Source organism: Anomalospiza imberbis, chromosome 13 (assembly GCF_031753505.1).
Source record: "Anomalospiza imberbis isolate Cuckoo-Finch-1a 21T00152 chromosome 13, ASM3175350v1, whole genome shotgun sequence".
Classification (NCBI taxonomy): domain Eukaryota; kingdom Metazoa; phylum Chordata; class Aves; order Passeriformes; family Viduidae; genus Anomalospiza; species Anomalospiza imberbis.
This window is the reverse complement of record NC_089693.1, coordinates 4,205,567-4,223,625: the sequence shown is the minus strand read 5'-3', so window position 1 is coordinate 4,223,625 and position 18,059 is coordinate 4,205,567. Positions and strand designations below refer to the sequence as shown.

Sequence of the window (18,059 nt, the reverse complement as noted above, 5' to 3'; positions counted from 1 at the left end):
CTGGGGCTTCTTTGAGGGACTTGTCTCCTGTGTCCCCAGCTATGGGTGTAGTACAGGAGAGATGTCCCCTCTACCCCCAGGGATTGGGGGCTGCATCGAAGATTTGCTGCTTGTGCAGGGATGAGGTGAATGATCTAGGAACTCATTTCCACAGCTGTGAGTGGGCTGAGGAGTTCACCTGGCCCTGAGCTCCACCTTCCACACCCTGAGGTGATAATTGTTGTGAGCTGCTGGTCCCAGGTTCTGGGCCAGGCAGGGCTTTAGTGCCTTCACAGAGCCATCACTGACCAGCGCAAGGGAATATTTCTCCCCTGTTTCACTCAGCCCCTTCCTGGAGGCTGTGGGCACTGGTTTGGGCCACGGAGGGTGACTTGGACCAAGAAAAGTGATTTGCTGCACGGAGTAACTCAGGTAGGACTGCGGGAATGCGTCAACACAGAGAGGGAGGGGGACAGAGGGTCACAGGAGGAGGAGCAGGGAGAGAGGAGCTGTGTTGATACTCAGAGGAATGTGGGCAGAGCAGGGCAATATGGTGAGGATTGCCACCACAGGCTGTGAGAGCAAGGAAAGGCACATCCCAGTGCTCTTCTGTCAGCCATCCAGCAGGGAAATGCTCCTGTGGGTCACATTCCAGCACTGCCTCTCTGCCTTGTTCTGTAGGATCTGTAGATCAGAGCTTTGAGGGCTTGAAACTCTGAACCCAGGGAATGCGCTTCTGCTTATTAATTGCCCTTGTCATTTCACTTGTCCGTGTTACAAACTAATTTGGAGGACAGTAGTACAAGAATTCTGTCTCCTCCAGGAGTCATAGCCCTACAGATGGAATTCCCCTGCTGTGGGCTGAGAAGCAGCAAACAGTTTCTGAAATGCTGTGTTAGAAAGGTCTAAAGTGAACACAGTTACTGACAGCAGCAGAGGAACCAATGCAGCTGTTGGCACAAAAACTGGAATTTCCGAGTGAAGAAATTTCCTTTCTTATCACTAACAAAGAGCTGTAGATGACAGTTGGAATAGTCCTGTCTCAATATTCACTATTTTCATGGGCAAATGTAAGGCCTAAAAGGAGAGGCTGATTCAGCTGCTTGCTATGTGGTCTTTTCTTGTATCTTGTGCACTGAGAGCTTATGTGTGTGTGACTCATGGGGAGTAACATGGATGGAGGTGGATTATGTTAGCAGAATGCAAAACTGCTCTACTGTTTTAGGGTTTTAGCAATTCAGTTGAAATGGATCTTGAATTCAATTAAAGGCCTTGTTCTTCCTTTCTTTATGCTTCACATATCTCAGAGTTTTGCATAATTTAAGCTAAACTGTGGCAAAAAACAGCACCCTTATTTTAGTCATCACAAAGTAAGTGTTTTCTCTGAGATCTCTGGAGTTCAGTAAAGATGCTCATGGGTGGCAAGTGGTAAGATGCAGTAGAGTTCTTGATGAGAGAAGCTACCATTGCTTTTAGTCTAATGTATTGCTAGAATATCCTAAGACAAGGCATAACTCATGTATGTCAGTAGGACTCTCCAAAATTAAGAGCGAAAGGAAAAAGAAATGCATCAACGAGCTCTCCTTATTCAGAATCCAACAATGCAAAGTGGGAGTGTTCATCAGAGGTCTTAGAAGTGCAGCTTGCTTTTCATGAACACTCAGTTCAGTGGTGTTTACAGGTGTGCTGAGGCCAGCATGTTGTGCTGTAGCCCTAAGGTTAATTTTGTGGTAGCCAGAATGGTCAAAGTTGCAGATGTCTGCAGGATTTGCTGCCTGCTCAAACTGGCATGGAGAATCCTCCTCCTCCAGTTCCTCCCTTGGCTGCCCTGGCAGCCCAGAAGGGCTGAGTGGGCTGACACAGAGGTTAGCACTCTTCCTCCACTCTACTGCAAATGTCTTTGCTAAAACAAATTATTCTTACCCAAGGATTCCTGGGTAAACCTTCCATCACTGGGAAAAAAATAAAAAAAATGAAGTGCTATAAAAGGCTAGTTAATCACTGCACACCCTGCAAGGAGCAGAAGGCCATTCCAGAGTAATTGGAATTATCTTCATTATTCTTATTTTCAATTACATTTCAAAATCAAATAACAACTTGCCTTTTAGACAGTTTCATGATCTAAATCCCAGTTCCATAATTTTTACTTAGTGCTTACTTACACAAAAGTTCTCCTTGATTGTAATGGCCTCTTTGCTTCTCGAAGAAACTTCCTGAAGGAAAAAAATTTAAAAAGTTTTGGTCTTTGAAACAGCAGAATCCCAAGCTGTCCACACAAATGCACATGTAGTAATTGCAAGTCACCTGTCCTGTTATTTAAATCTATATTCAAGTAGCTGCTTTTCAGGTGCCACCTTGACACCAATTAAATGCACAGCTGTGCATCTGTTCGTGTACAGGGCTCGATTGCTGGTGTGCTGGAGCTCTGGCCATGGCTGTTACTGCAGAGTAAGCAGAAGGATTCTTAATAATTATTAAACAGCTGATGAAAAAAAAATTAATGGCTGTATCTAAACTTTGCAAAGCAGGTGCACAGTCTGTTGTTTGGTGGCCTCCATGGGGGTAGCTGGCTGTGTTCTGGCTCAAGAGCTGGAGTTGGGCTGGAGCGGGCAGAGAAAGTGTCCTCAGAGGTTCTTTGGTTCCTGGGTGCAGTGTCAGACTTGTGGATATCCTCTGGCCATAGACCCCAGGCTGCTGGCAGTTTTGTGTGAGGTTTACAGTTGTTTTTCACAGCTCTGCACATGCACAAGCGTCTGTATGTGCATATAACCTTGTGTCCACACCAACCGTCCTGGCAAGATGGGCACCAGTGAGGAAAAAGGAGCTTCTGCTTGTCAAATCAACACAATTCCATCTCTTCAGAAGGCATAAATGTGATGCAGCCTATACAAAGCTCCATGCCTGTTTTCATACCATATACTCAGTCCCAGAGTCCTCTGGAATATCTTTTCTGCCTTGCAGAAAGGAAAGGTACTTAAAAAAAAAAAAAAAAAAAAAAAAAAAAAAAAAAGGCAAAACCCACAACCAAAACTCTCAATGTTATTCAATGGAATTCATCCCACAGGACAGGAATTCCCATACAGGTCAGGGAAAAAAAAATACCACCTCCTTTTCTGAATATCACTTTTCATATGGTAAATCCCTCAGAGTCTTTATTGTGGAATGAATAATAGATTAATCATTCCTCTGTGTGCAATGCTGGGGCTCTCTAATGTCACTGATTATTCTATATTGAATAAATAGTGTTGCTAGGTTGATATGTTTAAGGCAAATGAGATGCTTATTGGTATCCAAGAAGCCAGTTAACAAGATCCATTTTCCTCCATTGACTTCTACTCATGTATTAATGAGGTTCAAAAATGTCTTTTCTGTGTGTATCAGATAAACGTGCCTTTGTTATTCCCAAGAAGCACACAAATATTTGCTCCATTTATGTTTGTATTAATGTGTCACTGAAGCTAAATCTTCAGAAAGGGAATAAATACCATATCCATTAAGCCACTTAAGGGGAGAGTTCTGCAAAACTGTGCTGCAGTTGTTGCCATGGCAAATACCCATATTTAGGGAATTGTGTGGCATCAACTCTAGCATAAAGGACCAGAAGAGGGAAATGTACTTCTCCCTAGACAACTGTCACCTGCATATATATATATATATATATATATATTTAAAAAGTTCCAGTGGCTGAAGGGGCCCTGTATTGGAAGGCAATTTAAGTGTGGAAAGTGGGGAAATGCAGAACAACCCAGAGGCTGTGCAGAGGGAGGAAGAGAACAGAGAACAGTGGCTGTTGGGTACAAGTGACAAGCTTTCCTGGGCAAAAGGCTGTGCTCTTTTTCCCCACTTAACAGGAACACGGATATTCCATAAAATTGAGTCTTGTGCAGTTTTTGTTGTGCTGGTCCCTTTTCCTCATCCCAAAGTTGTCTTCAGTAGGAAAATGTTGTTTGGTCAACACCTGAGCTTTTGTTTTTTCTTCCTTTATTTTTCTGAAGTGTCTGTGGGTGTCTGGAAAACAATTAGACTTAGGAGCTGAATTATCTCAAAATCAAAGGGAGCACTAGCTGAACTTTTCCATGTCTTGGTGTGATTCTTTTTGTTTAACAAAACTGCTTAAAACAGTTTGTCCTGTAGCAACAAAAATGTCAGCAGGATTTCAAGTAGAAGTCAGGAAAATTGCATTTCTGAAGTCTCTAAGTGTAAAAATTGAGGGGAACAGAATGAGAAATTGCTGAGTTTTTTTCTATGGTTTTACACAACACTATCCATTTTGGTTTGTAATTGAAAAATATCTGAATCAGTTTAAATTTTACTGTGTTTTTCTTCTATCGAGATAAATGAGCAAATTAACTAAGAAAGGTGTTAAGATTGTTTCTGTGCTGCAACATTTTACAACGTCATAAATTAAAGGAAAATAATGGAAGTCACTTCTAAGATGGTACCTCTAAGATTTAGTTGTACTCGAACACATTGTGTAGTTAGATTAACTGAATGAAAGAAAACTCATAAACATGCTTTAAAAAAATAACCCAACAAGGTTTAAAATAAAATCCTGACTGACTTTGTGCCTGTTTAGGTGAACATCTTGAATGGAGAATAAATCACACATGGATATTGGGACAAGGGAGGAAATATTAATATAGAGGAAAACCAAAAAGTTTACTTCTTTCTTCACCTGCCTGGAGCAAATTTCCTGAAAACATCTGTAAATGTTGTATAGTGGGAAAGCAAACCTGGGCCCATACTGTGCAGGAAGCTCCAAGCTTTGTCTGCAGTGCTGGATACAATAATATCAGGGTGGTGGCAGAGTGAAGGGTATCTCTATGTATAAATCCAGATCCCTTTTTTCTTTTTCTGGTGAAAGGGGAAACTGGGGACCAGGTTGAGGAACACCTGGGAGCCATATGGAATTTACACTTTTTTTTTTTTAATCAAAATTTTGCAGCTCAGTTTCAAACACTGCAATAACTTAATACAGAGTAAAACTTTACTGGATTCAGTGTAATAAAGTCTCCTGAATATTCACACATTGCCTACAAATGGCAATTGTCTTCTACTGCAAGCTGGAAGAATTGCCGTTTCTCTGTGGCCCTGATCCAAATCCACAAAGTCAGCAGGGGAGCCTCTGGCCTCCAGATCAGGTCTGAAGTCTGGTTGATATCTCAGACCTTCCTGAGTGTTTTGAAAATGTATTGGGCCAAAAATGATTCTTTCTCCAGACACTGGAATGTCAGCAAGAGTAGGGGTCAGGCTCCTCCAGCTGATGCTTTTGTTTACAATTCACATTATAGAAGGGGGTCTATTGTCAGTTGTAACTTGTTCATACCCAGACTGCTCTGTAGACCTATCTGGGGACATTCCAGATGATGAAAAAACCATGAGGAGAGTTTTACCACCGGCATGCCCAAATGTCTGGTAAAATATCCACACACACAGGGAATCATTCCCAGTCCTGGTTCAGACTCCTGCCTGGGTGTAATCAGCTTCAGCTCAATGCCGTTCCAAGCCAAGGCTGACTGGTTTGAGCCAGAGGTTTTCCAGCAACAGAAAAAATACCTTGATTTTGTTTCCCTAAGTCTTTTATTATTTCCTGGGTTGCCAGAAAGGATCCTGTGCCATGCTGAATACCACTGATTACAAACTACCTTTTCAATCACTACTGTAAAGACAGAACAGTTAGATAAACCAAAATATGGTTTTAGTCCTCATTACAAACTGATGCTTTTGTGTCATGGAAGTTTTCGAAATAGTAATTTTCACTCCTTTTCATCTGCTGCCTTATCAGAAATACCAGAAAGAAAAAAAACAAGATATTCTCACTTTTTTTTTTGTTTTCTAGATTAGGCAATTGGGAGTAACTGGTTTCTTGTAATAAAAGTTGGGGTTTAGGAGACAATTTTAGCTCAGTTTCACATCCAGCTCTGAAAACTGAGAACATGAACTACATTTGCATCTGGTTTTGTGTGATAGAGCATTTCTTGTTCCACAGTCTGGGGTGTTCCTATCCTGGGAACTTTCTGAGCTGAGATGTGTAAAAATCAAATTCTTACAGGAGACTGGTTTGGTTGCTTCTGAGAGTTTTTTGAAACTGGGGTACCAAACACAAACTTACTTAAAGATTTCTGCTCATCTGAAGTTTCCAAGCCAGTGCTCATCCTGTCAGACCACTTACCTTGCTACCTGCAGTGTCTGCATTTTTCAAATAATCTGTAACTGGGCTGGAATCTTCTGTCACTCCTAGAGAGTTTGAAATCAAGTTTTACACAAGCTGGTTTCAAGTGGCCATGCGGTATCTGGTTGGTGAACATATTACTGCAGTCCTAGAAAATGACGTGGTGTATTTTCTGAGGTGACTGACAGCCTTGCAGATACTTGTAAGCACTTAGCACCTAATGAAAACCAAGCCTATGGAGTGCTGCATCTCACACACAGATATGAAAGGATAATTACACAAAAAAGTAAATGTGATTGTGGTTTTTGTTGTAGGGCACAGAGAGGGGAGGCAAAACTCCTGGGTCTTTGATTTCTTTTTTTTTTTAATCTGTATACAATTACATAAGTCTACTTCAAAGGGAAGCAGGGTATGAAGCAGTAGTTTGAGATTTTGTGATAGAGATCAGCAAATCAATAGGTAGAAGGACACTCACAGAAAGGTTATTCTGCAGATGAAGTGGTTACTGCTTGTGTTGTTAGGAATATCTTGTACACCTAGGGCAGCAAAGCAAAGGGAAGTTATATCCCTGATTTGATTCCCCCTAGGTGTACGGAAAAATTACATCTAATGAACAGCTTTAAAAAGAAAATAATAAAAATGCAAGACTGCCACCAGTGTCTTTGAAGCACATGCTTTGAGAGTTTGTGTCTGAGAGACTGAACTTCTGGGCAGTTCCCTGGATTCAGCAGATGAGAGTGAGGGGGAAGGCAGGACTGGCTAATTGAAAAGTGGGAGCACTTTGCAAACACTATTACATGAAATGTGAGAAGTGTAACGTGGCAGAAACAAGGCAAGGCCTGGTGTAAGCAGTTAATTGTGTTGTACAGAGGCGTGTTGGAGCAGCAGGCTTTGTCAGAACCTGATCTGCTGCCACTGCCAGCCGCCAGTCCCTGCGCTGACTTGGGTTACAGCATTGACCATTTGGGTGAGAGTGTCCCGGGGGGGCCAGCTCACATTAACCCAACATTTCCTCTGTCTGATGTGCCTTTACCACACTGCAGCAGCTCAGTGGCTCCAGTTATTTTTTTATTTTTTTTTTTTTACTAATGAACAGCAGTGATTTGTTAAAAGAGAATTTATTTAATTCCGGATGAATATGGGCTTTTATGTTAAAAGCCCCAGCTCGTCTTTACCTGTAAATGAGTGCAGCTTATTTGTCTGCTACTGTCAGTGTCAGCTGGGGCCAGAAGTGCTGCTTTCTGTAAATATCTGTTAGAGTTCATGTAGGATTATTCAAGGGTGAAGGGGAGCAGGGAATAGTAGGCTTCATCTTCATGAAGTTGCTGAAACAATCAGGTAATAATTCCTTACCACCACCTGTGTCTGCAATCACACACAAACCCCAATACTGATGCAGTCAGCTATTTGCTGCTCCCTGCTCTGCTGTGAAAAGAGACTGAAGTTCAGGAAATGCCACCTTTTATTGAAGTGTAGTCCTAAACTTCGCTCAGTTCTATGTCCGTGTTCCCTCTTTGAAACTACCTGGAAATATTTGGGGGTGGCCCTCTTCCTGAATTTAGGGACTTGCAAAATCTTGGTTACCAATAAGCAAACTTTGAAACTACAGTACTTGAAGAGTACGTGGAATTCCTAACTTCCTGTACTTAGGGCAGAAATATTGAAAGCAGAAAAGCTTTTCACCAGAAACCTCCCCATTCCCTCTTCAAATTCTGTCTCCTGACAGATAAACCCTACAAGAGCTACTTTTCCACTGTAGGACATGTGATCTAAGATCTGAGATTGTTCATGTTCGTTGATCTGAGGTTGTTCTTGTGCAGTAGGAGGTTGAAGCCTACAAATGGTGCAGACACACCCTTGGCTGCTGCATCCCTAGTGGGAATGTCCAAGCTCAAAATACTCCTGGGGAACTTAGAGAAAAAGCAGCAGGATTTTCATAGTTCTTCTGCTTGTTTTTTGGTTTTTTTTTTCAACTGCAAAATAAAAGCAAAACAAAAACTCACAGGAATGAAGATGAGAGTGGGTTTTTTTGGCAGGTAGGAAGGGTGAAGTTGTACTACTCAGTGTAGTAGTAGTGTACTACTCATTATTTTACTGGATTGCCCAGAATTCAGAAACTCCTGCCTGCCTGTTGGCTTCTTCAAGCATAAACCTCTTGGCCTGCTAAGAGCTGAGGCCTTGCCTAGCAAGAAGGTGCAGAAACAAAACACTGGTAGCAAGTGGCTACAAAATGCTTATCAGAGAGGAGTTCACTGAGGTATAAAACCAGCAGGTTCTTCCTCTAATTCTTGCCTGTGGATCAAACTCATATTTTGGAGCAGTATGACACTTCCTGCCATGTGGATGGCTTGACTGGGCATTGCTGTAAATTATACATAATGCAACAATGAGTACTAAAACTAGCCCCAGCAAGGCTGCCAACAAAGAATAAAGTATATGCTCTCCCTATGTGGTTTTTCAAAAATGAATTATGCTATTAAGTGCCAAGAAGAAAATTAGCTATGAGCTTTTAAATTTAAAATGATCCCCTTTTTAATTGTAAAACAGTGGCACTTAACTGCTATTGATCCAACAGAGACACATTAGGGAACAGGGTCACCATAACTGTTAATATTCACTGCTTAGTGAAAGAGCATCAAAGGACATTTTAATGTCACAGACTTTCTTGGGGAGTTTTTAAAGAAAGCTTAAATCGCCCAGCCTATGAATGAAAAGGACATGAGGTAGACAAATGTAGAAACAAATGTGATGGCAATTTTCTGCTAATCAAATTGTAACTCAGAATTGATTTTTAGGCAAAAGTTTATGTCATATAGATTTCCAAGGCGTAACGACATTTAAAAATCCAGAGTATGTACTTTTTGTGCACCAGGACTTCATGAAAATGATCATCAGGGAAGGAAGGTTTATTTACTGTTGAAGCATTAGCTGGTTGCAAGTTCTCTGTGTCTGCTGCCTGGACCATTCCTGTCCCATGATTTGGAATATTTGAGTGAAGAGGGAACCTCAGTCAAGGGCTTGCAAACTTTTCAGCTGATGCTACAATGGAACAGCCTAATCTAGAAATCAAGGTGACCACCCAAAAAGTGAAGCTTCATTTCACTCTCCCTGCCTAGCAGTGCCCATGAGTTTGGCATGCCAGCAGCATTATTAACCATACCAGTGGCCACACAATCTGTTTCCAGCTGCTCATGGAACATTTTCAATAGTCACAATTTTTGCAAGTACAAAGTTTTAAGCTGTAACGTTTTCATTATTTTCCCAGTGGGATAATATCCTTGAGAACTTTTTTTTTGGACTGTGAACTTGAGTTTTACTGGCAGTGCTAACTCGAATAACTTTGTTACATATTTAGCTATCCTGTAGCCAGATTTTAGTTAATATTCCATAAATAAATGGTTTTGGTAGCCTTTTATTCCAAGAACTCCAAGGAACTGCTGTGAGGAATTCCCTGTAGTTGGTTATTCATGATAGCTTGATTACTTTCATGTTTAAGTTATTGATCTTTTTTACTTTCTTCATCCAATTTTCATAAGAAAAGATTAAGAGTACAGGGGAGCCTTTGAAAAATGAAAATAGGATTTAATTTATCTTTTGGAGAGGGTCTACTGAGAATATCATGCATTCTGAAGGGGGAAGGTGATGACTGGGCTCAGTTTTGGGTGCTGTGCAGTGTCTCTTTTTACTGCAAACTCCTCAGACTGGGGGTGGTGTCACCATATGTGATTGTGCAGCCCCCTGCCCAAAATAGTGGCCCAGGGTTACATGGGTATCAATAATGTTCTTTAAAGGAGAGAGGGAAAGAGGCAACAGTTTAAAAGTATTCAAGTATTTAATCGAACAGGAGGCTGTTTCTCAAATGCTCTAACAACTCAGGCAGCGCTGGAAAAAGATCCTGTATGATAAGGGAGGTTTCTTCAGTATAAAATCAAGTAAAACAAGGGCAATTGCCATGCACGAGGAACAGCTTCCTGCCATTCAAGGGCAGCTCAGAGAAACCTTTTATCCACAAAGACCTTGGATGAGAAGTTGGAATGGGGATGCTTTTATCCTGCAGGATGGAATTTGATAACTAGGCTCTGTACCTCTTTCACTTGTGGGTTATTAGGTCTCTTTCACTCTTGGGATCACTACAGTGTATGGTTTGTGTAGGAACAGATAGTTCTTGTCTCTGTTGTGAAGACAGTGTGGTTGTAGGAGCCCTCCTGGGACTTTTATAATGATCAGTGCAGAAAACTCAAGTCTATCCTGGAGCGGGAAAGTGCATCGTTTAATGAAAACGTTGTCTGTTATTAATAGAGTGATGGTAGAACTGAGGAAGAAGCAGGCCTGGGGGGCCTTTGGGTCTTCAGCTAAGTGTTTCTACTCTGCTTCTCTCTTTTTTTCCTTCCCAACCCCTGGAAAAGAGCAGTTACAGTAACCTGAAGGAAGAGATACAATCAAGAGACAGCCTAGAGCAAGAAAAGGTCTCTGTTGTTTTTCAGTGAGGTCATTTGTAGTTCACAAAGCAAGGTCAGACGGATGAGACTGCTGCAGGCTCTACATGCAGTCACTATCACTAAAACTTACATTTCCAATTTTTTTCTTATGTGTCTTGCTGTATTTTGTTGGGGGCTGCACGGGTCTGTTATTACAGAGCATCTTATCAACCCTATTCTCTGTAACAAGCAAATGTGTCTGCCTGACTCCCAGGGTCTTGTTTTCCAAATCATGCACCGGGAAATCAAGGGATAATGGCACAGGAAAGGGCACAAGTGGGACATTAACCTATAAACTAACAGATGGACTGACATTCAGTGAGCTCACTGACACAAGTGTCTGTCTCCTTTCTCCTGTATTTGGCCATATTTAATTTTCTGGTAATGTCCAGCAGAAAAGTGGGAGGCTTCCATAAATCCATAGGCAGGATTATGCTTGCATAGCTGATCGTGGAAGAAATATTTCAATTAATTACAAGGCATATCTGCCCCTGCATACAGGGCCTAGCAGAATATATCTGGTTTCTGAAATCAAGACAGGGTTAGAGGCAAACCTAGTTCTAGGTTCAAACCAAGTTCTTGCTTGCTGAGCTGCAGAAAAAAAAAAAAAAGAATATGTATATATATACCTATCTATTGTATATACACAAAGCTTAAACACACACACATATATATATATATATATATATTTAATTTTCTTAAGAAAAATTCCTCTGCATAGTTTGATAAAGGCACTTCCTAACTGCAGCATTTTTGTCCCATGCCAGTCTTCTACATATGATAGATTTAAAAGCAGTAAGTGACAAATTCTGTCACATGATGATTAATATGTTTTGAAATTGTTTCTTCTGGGCATGGTCAATCCTTCCAGGTGCTGGTGACAGAGGAAGAATACCAAAAGAACTTATGCACACACTTAATTATAATTACATGTTAGCATCTCTTTCAAAATCAGTACCCTGCAGAAAAATTTTAAAAATGCATTTACATTTTTGATTTTTTGAGTGCTTTCTTTGCTGAGGACAGGGATGTAAGGTGTATGTGAATGTGCTCAAAGTTGAGTGTGTGTTTCAATATTTTGGAGGACTAGGCCAAAGTACAGCAGACTTGAGCTTTCCAGGGCTGGATTCTGTTGTGTGATTCCTTCTGCTTTGAAAGGGACTCCTTGAGGGGTTAGGTACCACTCTGAGTAAGGATGTTAGAAACTGGCCCATAATGTTGATAAATCTCTTCTAACAGCTGTTCACCATTAAACTGTATCTAACACACTGCAAATACTGGAAATACACTGGGCCACAAAATATGTGAGAGTGATATTCATGTAATGCCAGATTGTGCACACATGTTAGTGAGCATTTACCCACTGGGAAGTCTCCCTGAACTTGCTCAGATGAGTAAGGGCTTGCAAGACAGAAGGGTTGCACAATTAAGCCCTCAATATGTTGATTTATAAGCAAACCACCCTGAGAATGCTCCAAGGGGGTCTCCAAAAATATCATTTATTTTATTCCTCAGATTATAATTAAAAACATGCTCTCCGAACTATTTAAAAAAATGAAAAAAAGATATCTGTGGAAGCCCAGCAGAAAAAGTGACGAGGCCTAAGGGTCAGGGGAAGGCAGAGTGTGAAATAAAGGAAATGCAGTTTTAGGTAAAACTGCTTGGCAAGAAGGATGAATGGTGTATTTTCCAGTCCTGTTGTCTCTCTCTCTCTCTCAGGTTTTGCAGATTGAGTGATTTGAGCTGTTGGGACCATGGGCATTCTAGAGGGTGTCTCAATGTCCTCAGCAGAATCACCCCCCTCATCTGCCCACGCTGCCCATCCTGCTACAGCCCAGGAGAGTTTGCTTTCTGGGCTCACAAGTTTTTAAATAGAATATTGAAGGACACTTTTGTACATAAGATATATATATAGAAAGATAATTTAGACCCTGTTTAATCTTATCTACTCATTGCAAATGCAGTTCAATCTGACAATGACACAGATTTAAGCCTACACATTTCTAACAAAGGTGGGTAACAGACCTTGCAGAGGACTTAAAATATCTGAGTGAAAAAGTATTTACAGACTGGTAACATAAACACCTCTTCAAGCACACACACATACATGAGATGTAGATTAATAATTAATTTGTAACCTGGTGTGGTCAGAGAGGAAGCTTCAGATACAGGTACACCATGCCCTCAGGACAGGTTTCATATGAAGAACTGCAGATGTTTCAAATTGAATTTTTTCTTTCCCATAATTATCTGGAAGCAAACCTTTATGAAAGCTTAACATTTCAGGCTATTGTCTGCTGCAGCTGAGCAGAGAAATTTCAGTTTTTGCAACAGCTACTCATATATAAAGAAGTAAAGCGCAGAGACTTTCAAAATATATATTGGAGGGGTGCATTTATGTGAGAGACTGTATGCATGGCTGAGGTTTGACGTGGAATAATAAACCATATGGCCCCCAATGGAGTGCAGAGTTGTAATCCAGGTGTTGTGCTAACTGTTTTAATTGAGTAGTGTGGTTCCTATGCCCGGGGCTCAAATTGGGAAGGGAATTGGAACGAAAACAGTGATCCTCTTGTTGAAAAGTGTAATTCATTTCATAAATATAGTAGTGGACAAAGAGAAGTGGGGGAAGAGGTCCCTTTTTTTGGGTGTTTACCAATGCAGGTTTGCAGGTGCTCACATATGCTGAGTATTTATTGCTGCTGCTTGAAGACAGCCATTCAAATCCACACTTCTCAAAATTCCATCCTTTAAAGGAGAAACACACACTTCCTTTCTGGCATTCTTGGCCAGGAAAAGCTGCTCTTCCACTTTTTTCCACAGATAAGTAATGTGCAAGGTGATAAGTGGAATGTCCAGCTCCCACAGAAAAAGCAAAGGGCATTTGGGCTGCTTTTTCCAAACCCAACCTGTTGTCCTGATCAATGACAGAATGAAGAAGCAAAATCCATCCAAATGTGATAAGTTTCCCTCTCTCCAGATTCAGGGTTGTTCCATTCCTAGAACCCTATTTCCCACCAAAGTTTATGATATTTTTAAAGTCAGATTTTAAATGTTTCAAAGAGCTGAACTCAGTTTTCAGACTGACAGGCTGAAAGATCCTGCCATCAGCAAAGTTTTCTTGCTGCTTAAAGCATTTCCTGAATTTTGCCATGCTTCTTTCCAGAGTACTCTTTGTCCCTTACGCATCACTCAGCCAAGGCAGACATAGAAAGTTTCTCTTCTTTTTTCACAGCATCACATGACCTTCTCCTGCTCTTGTCATTTCACCTGTTTGCATTTTACACAGACTTCGGGATTATAGCAGCCAAATTTTGCTTTGCTCTGTTCCTGCATCCATCTCTTTTTATTTATTCTAATTGTCAAAAGGAGAAGAAGTTTTCAGCAAGGCTTCCTCACAAAAGACTGCAGGCTCAGATTGATGGTAATGTGTAGTTAATTTGTTTCAGTGTTGTCAACTTGCTTGAACTGCAAAGAAAAAAAAAAAAAGTTGAATATCTAGATACTGCTTCCAGTGCTTGAAACTATTTCAGCTGTTCAGTTCAAAATGCTTTGTTAATTTACCTCTGAGGGGGTTGTTCTGGTTTTATTTGTGCTGATTCACCAAATTACAGAAATCTCATTTACTTCAAGTGCTTAGGCAGGACAGCTAGACATGTCAGACTATGAGGCCTGATAATCAGGGAGTCATTTTCTCACTTGCTTTAGGGTGTGTCCCAGGGGAAGTGCTGAACCAGGGTATTTGTTAGGGAATTAGTGAAGTGGGCATCACTTCAGGTGTTTCAGCAGTGGATCAACTAGTGCACTATCTGTATAAGCTATCAGATTATAAATTGTCTTTACATAAAAGAAAATGTGTATCTGGAAAAGCTTGTGAGGTAGACCTGAAAAAAAAAAAATTAAAGAAAATATTCCATATGGCTCTTGCAAAACACCCACAATTTTATATTGTTGAAGCAAAATTATTGCAGAATATTTGCAATGCCCAACTATAGAAATAAAACTTCATAGAATAAAGGAGGAACTTGGAAAGCAAATAGCCCAGCAGCATTTCGAAGAAAAACTGCAGCCTGAGACTCTTCTTACGGCCTTCTTGGTAATATAGAGTGCCTTAGCCTGCCAGCCAAGCAACCAAAAAAAAAAAAAAAAGGGGGGAATTTTTAACCAAAGGAAAGACCACATTGCAGATGCCTGTGCAGAAGACACAACTTACATCTGCCTTCAAGATCCAGAAGCTGTGGAATGTCTGAAAGGGGGGGGACATTTTTTTGGCAGCGTTACCTGATCCATGTGTCAGGGGAAGCATTAGCACCATACTTCCATCCCTCACAGGCACAGATTGATGGAAGCAGCATTCCCATAAACAAATCACAAGGGGCCACCTCACTCTGCTCTCGTTGCTTCCAAGCAGGCACATCCCACCAAGCTGAGTGCGAGCAGAGCCTCAGAAGCCAGGCAGGACTCGGCCAGCGCATCGGCGCTTCCAGCAGCCAAGATTGTCACACTGCTTGTACTGTTTTTTTCCAGTGTGCTGGAGTTTATGGGCCTCCTTTGTCATCAAACACGTGCTGTCAGCAGAGCTTTCCAGACAGGAACTTTTCTTATGTAACACAGGTTTGTTTAAAACAATAAACCGGGATTAGGATGTCAAGGGAGCCACAGCGTATTGCTAGAAAGAATCACATTTGAGGGAACCCTTCTAAAGAAATCATGTTTGCCTTTCATGTGCCTTCCATAATGCCTTTTACTCTGTTAATTACCAGTGCAATTGCTGTCTTGTAGCTCATCTTCCTTTAGATGAGCCTGCAGTGAAGCTTTAAAGTGGTGTGATGTATATAGACTTTTACACAGCATCTTTTATCCCAATAACCATAAAGCAGCTTATCAATTAGAACTGACTTCCAAAACTGGGAAAGGCATTGCATATTTGTTTAGGGAAGCACCCAGATTTCACAAATCTCTGCAAGAAATTTTACTCATAAAGCAGATTTTGAAGAACAGTCAGTCTTGGAGGGACATGACAAGATGTGAGCAGAGGAGAGGAATCACCAACAGCAGACAACTGTGAAACATAGTGAAACTGCTATTTAGTCCTCTCTGAACATCCAGGCAGTCTCTACTACTACTGTAAGACAAGTGGTTTTAAATTATTCATCCCACATGGACAAAGCAAGTTGTGCATGATTCAGAGTGCAATGAAGCACTGGTGGGGCCAGAGAGAGTCTGCTTGCAAACCCGCAAGGTGTGCAGGCACTGTGCAGTTCACTGATTATAATCTCTCACACTTTAGTTGTGGCATTTTGTCCTCTGCAAAATAACCTGTCGTACCTCTGGATCTCCAAGCTGAGGAATTGGGGGAGATCCATGGTTGTTTTAAAGAAAGCAGCACTATTTTCCTCAGAGTGGAAGAAATTTATCCCAGAAGTATTTGGAATGCAGTGCTGCCTGGGACACCATGGGACCATGTGCAAGTGATCCCACTCATACTACCAAAGCAGTGCAGAGAGCAGCTAAGATGAACAGGAAAGCAACAGTGCCAAGAGCTTGTTTGGAGAACATTAGCAGTTTGTGAATAAATTGCAGCATAGTTTGGTCGCTCACAGTAAATATGGTAACAGCAGAGCGATGCTCATGGTTGTTGTATCACACCACCCCACCACCAGTGCTGTGCTGTTGGAGATGATGTGTGTTAGCAAGCAGTCTGCAAGGGGAGGCTCTGTCAAACACCACAGAATTAGCATCCACACTATCCTGGTTTTGAGGGGCTGCTTTTGGCTTGGCTCTTTCCAGTCCTGTTAGCAGCTGGAGTGCAGTAGGTGCCCTCATGGCACATCTCTTCTGCTCTGGATGCATCCAAGAGGAATGGATGAAGCTGAAGCAGCCCAGGCCATTCCACAGCTCCAGCCAAGGCACAGTACGGAGGATTAATCAGAAGCACACCCCTGAAACCAACTAAAATGCTGATGTACACACACTTGGCATCACTCAGAGGTCTTTCAGAGCTGCGGCCGAAGCAGCTCGGTGTGTGCAGTCACTGGGATGCCTGTTCCCTCAGGGACTCTCAATTTGGCTGGTCAATTCAGTCATTCAACATGTGATATTGGGGCAGGATCTTGGGTGCTCTGTTCCTGTAAGTTTAAGAAACATGAGTGGGTGGCTAGGGAAAAGCCCTCCAAAGAGGTTTGACCTTTCTGAAAGTGAAGGTTGAGCTGTAATTTCAGCCATTAAAAAGAGGTTGCAGGGAAGCCAGAGGGTGACCATAAATACCCCAGCAACAGCAAAAACTCAGATTAGGGCTCACACCTTCTTAGATACAACATAATCCAAACGCGAGGCAGAATGCCGTAGGCATCATCTGATTCATTCTTCCCCAGACAAACTGCTTCCTTCCTTGCAGAGCGGTCTGTGTGTCTGTGGTTAGGAGGTGATGGTAAGGAAGTTCTCCCTGTCCTCCCACTTGCATGCTGGATTTTACAATGGCAAGATGAGCCACGTTGTTTTGCACAACTTCACTGCAGGTGACAGAGTTCAGAGCCAAGAATGGTATTGGAGAGGTGAAAGAAAACAGCCCGCATGTGCCTGCTTGGTCCTGCAGAACAGGAGGGTGCACCTCAGCTACCTACATACAAGGGCAGGTCCAGTTTTCACCCACAGCCCTGACTTCAATGCTGCATTCCACACAGTGTAAAAATACCCCAGGTTCTTAGATTACATGGCGCTATTTATAATCTTTGTGTGATGCCAGACATGTGCATATATCAGTGTGACACTTTCAGAAAGCAATGCTGCTATTTTAGCAGCTCTCTAATGAACAGCGTGGGCAAAGCCACCTAGACAAGCTGATTGAGAAAAGTGTTGGGGAGGGAGGGCTGTGGTGGTCTGCTGGGTGTTGTTTCTTGCTTTTTTTTTCTTGAGTATTAGGCGCTTTTTTTCTTTTTTTTTTTTCCCACTTTGTTGCCATTAAGAATAATGTTAAATGGCCTCTTTCTTCCCTGGCAGTCCTCCCTCCCTCCCCCAGCCAGCACCCCTCCCCCAGATGTCTTGATTAGTGGCTGTGTGTATGCTGGTCAGATTCTGGGATTAATGATGGCTAATTTGTCTGAGGTTGGTACAGCCTAGCCAGCAGGCTCTCTACCACCAGCTTTTGCTGCCATATGGGTAGAAGCAGCTGTTTCAATTACTTTCTGTGCCCAGATGTGTCAGACGAGACACCAGTGCTCTGCGGGGTACGTTCAGCCGCTCGGCAGCTAATTACTTCAATCGCGTGTCGGAGCATGATGCTGTACACTGCAAAAGGGGGGCTGAGCACAGCCGAGTGCCAGCTGTCAGTGCAGCTCACACCGAGCCCAGCCTGACAGTCTGGGACTGCACTGGAGCCTCAACTTTCTGGGAATCTCAACACACGCAGAGGATGTGGCTAACGATGGCAC

General features: G+C 42.0%; 1 long non-coding RNA gene across 1 annotated transcript; it reads left to right on the top strand.

Moving 5' to 3' along the window:
• Positions 1 to 273: 273 nt before the first annotated feature.
• On the top strand, positions 274 to 15,425 carry LOC137481756 (uncharacterized). Its single transcript, XR_011003649.1, has 2 exons — positions 274 to 411; positions 15,041 to 15,425. It is a non-coding gene; the product is annotated as an uncharacterized lncRNA (long non-coding RNA).
• The last annotated feature ends 2,634 nt before the right edge of the window (positions 15,426 to 18,059 follow it).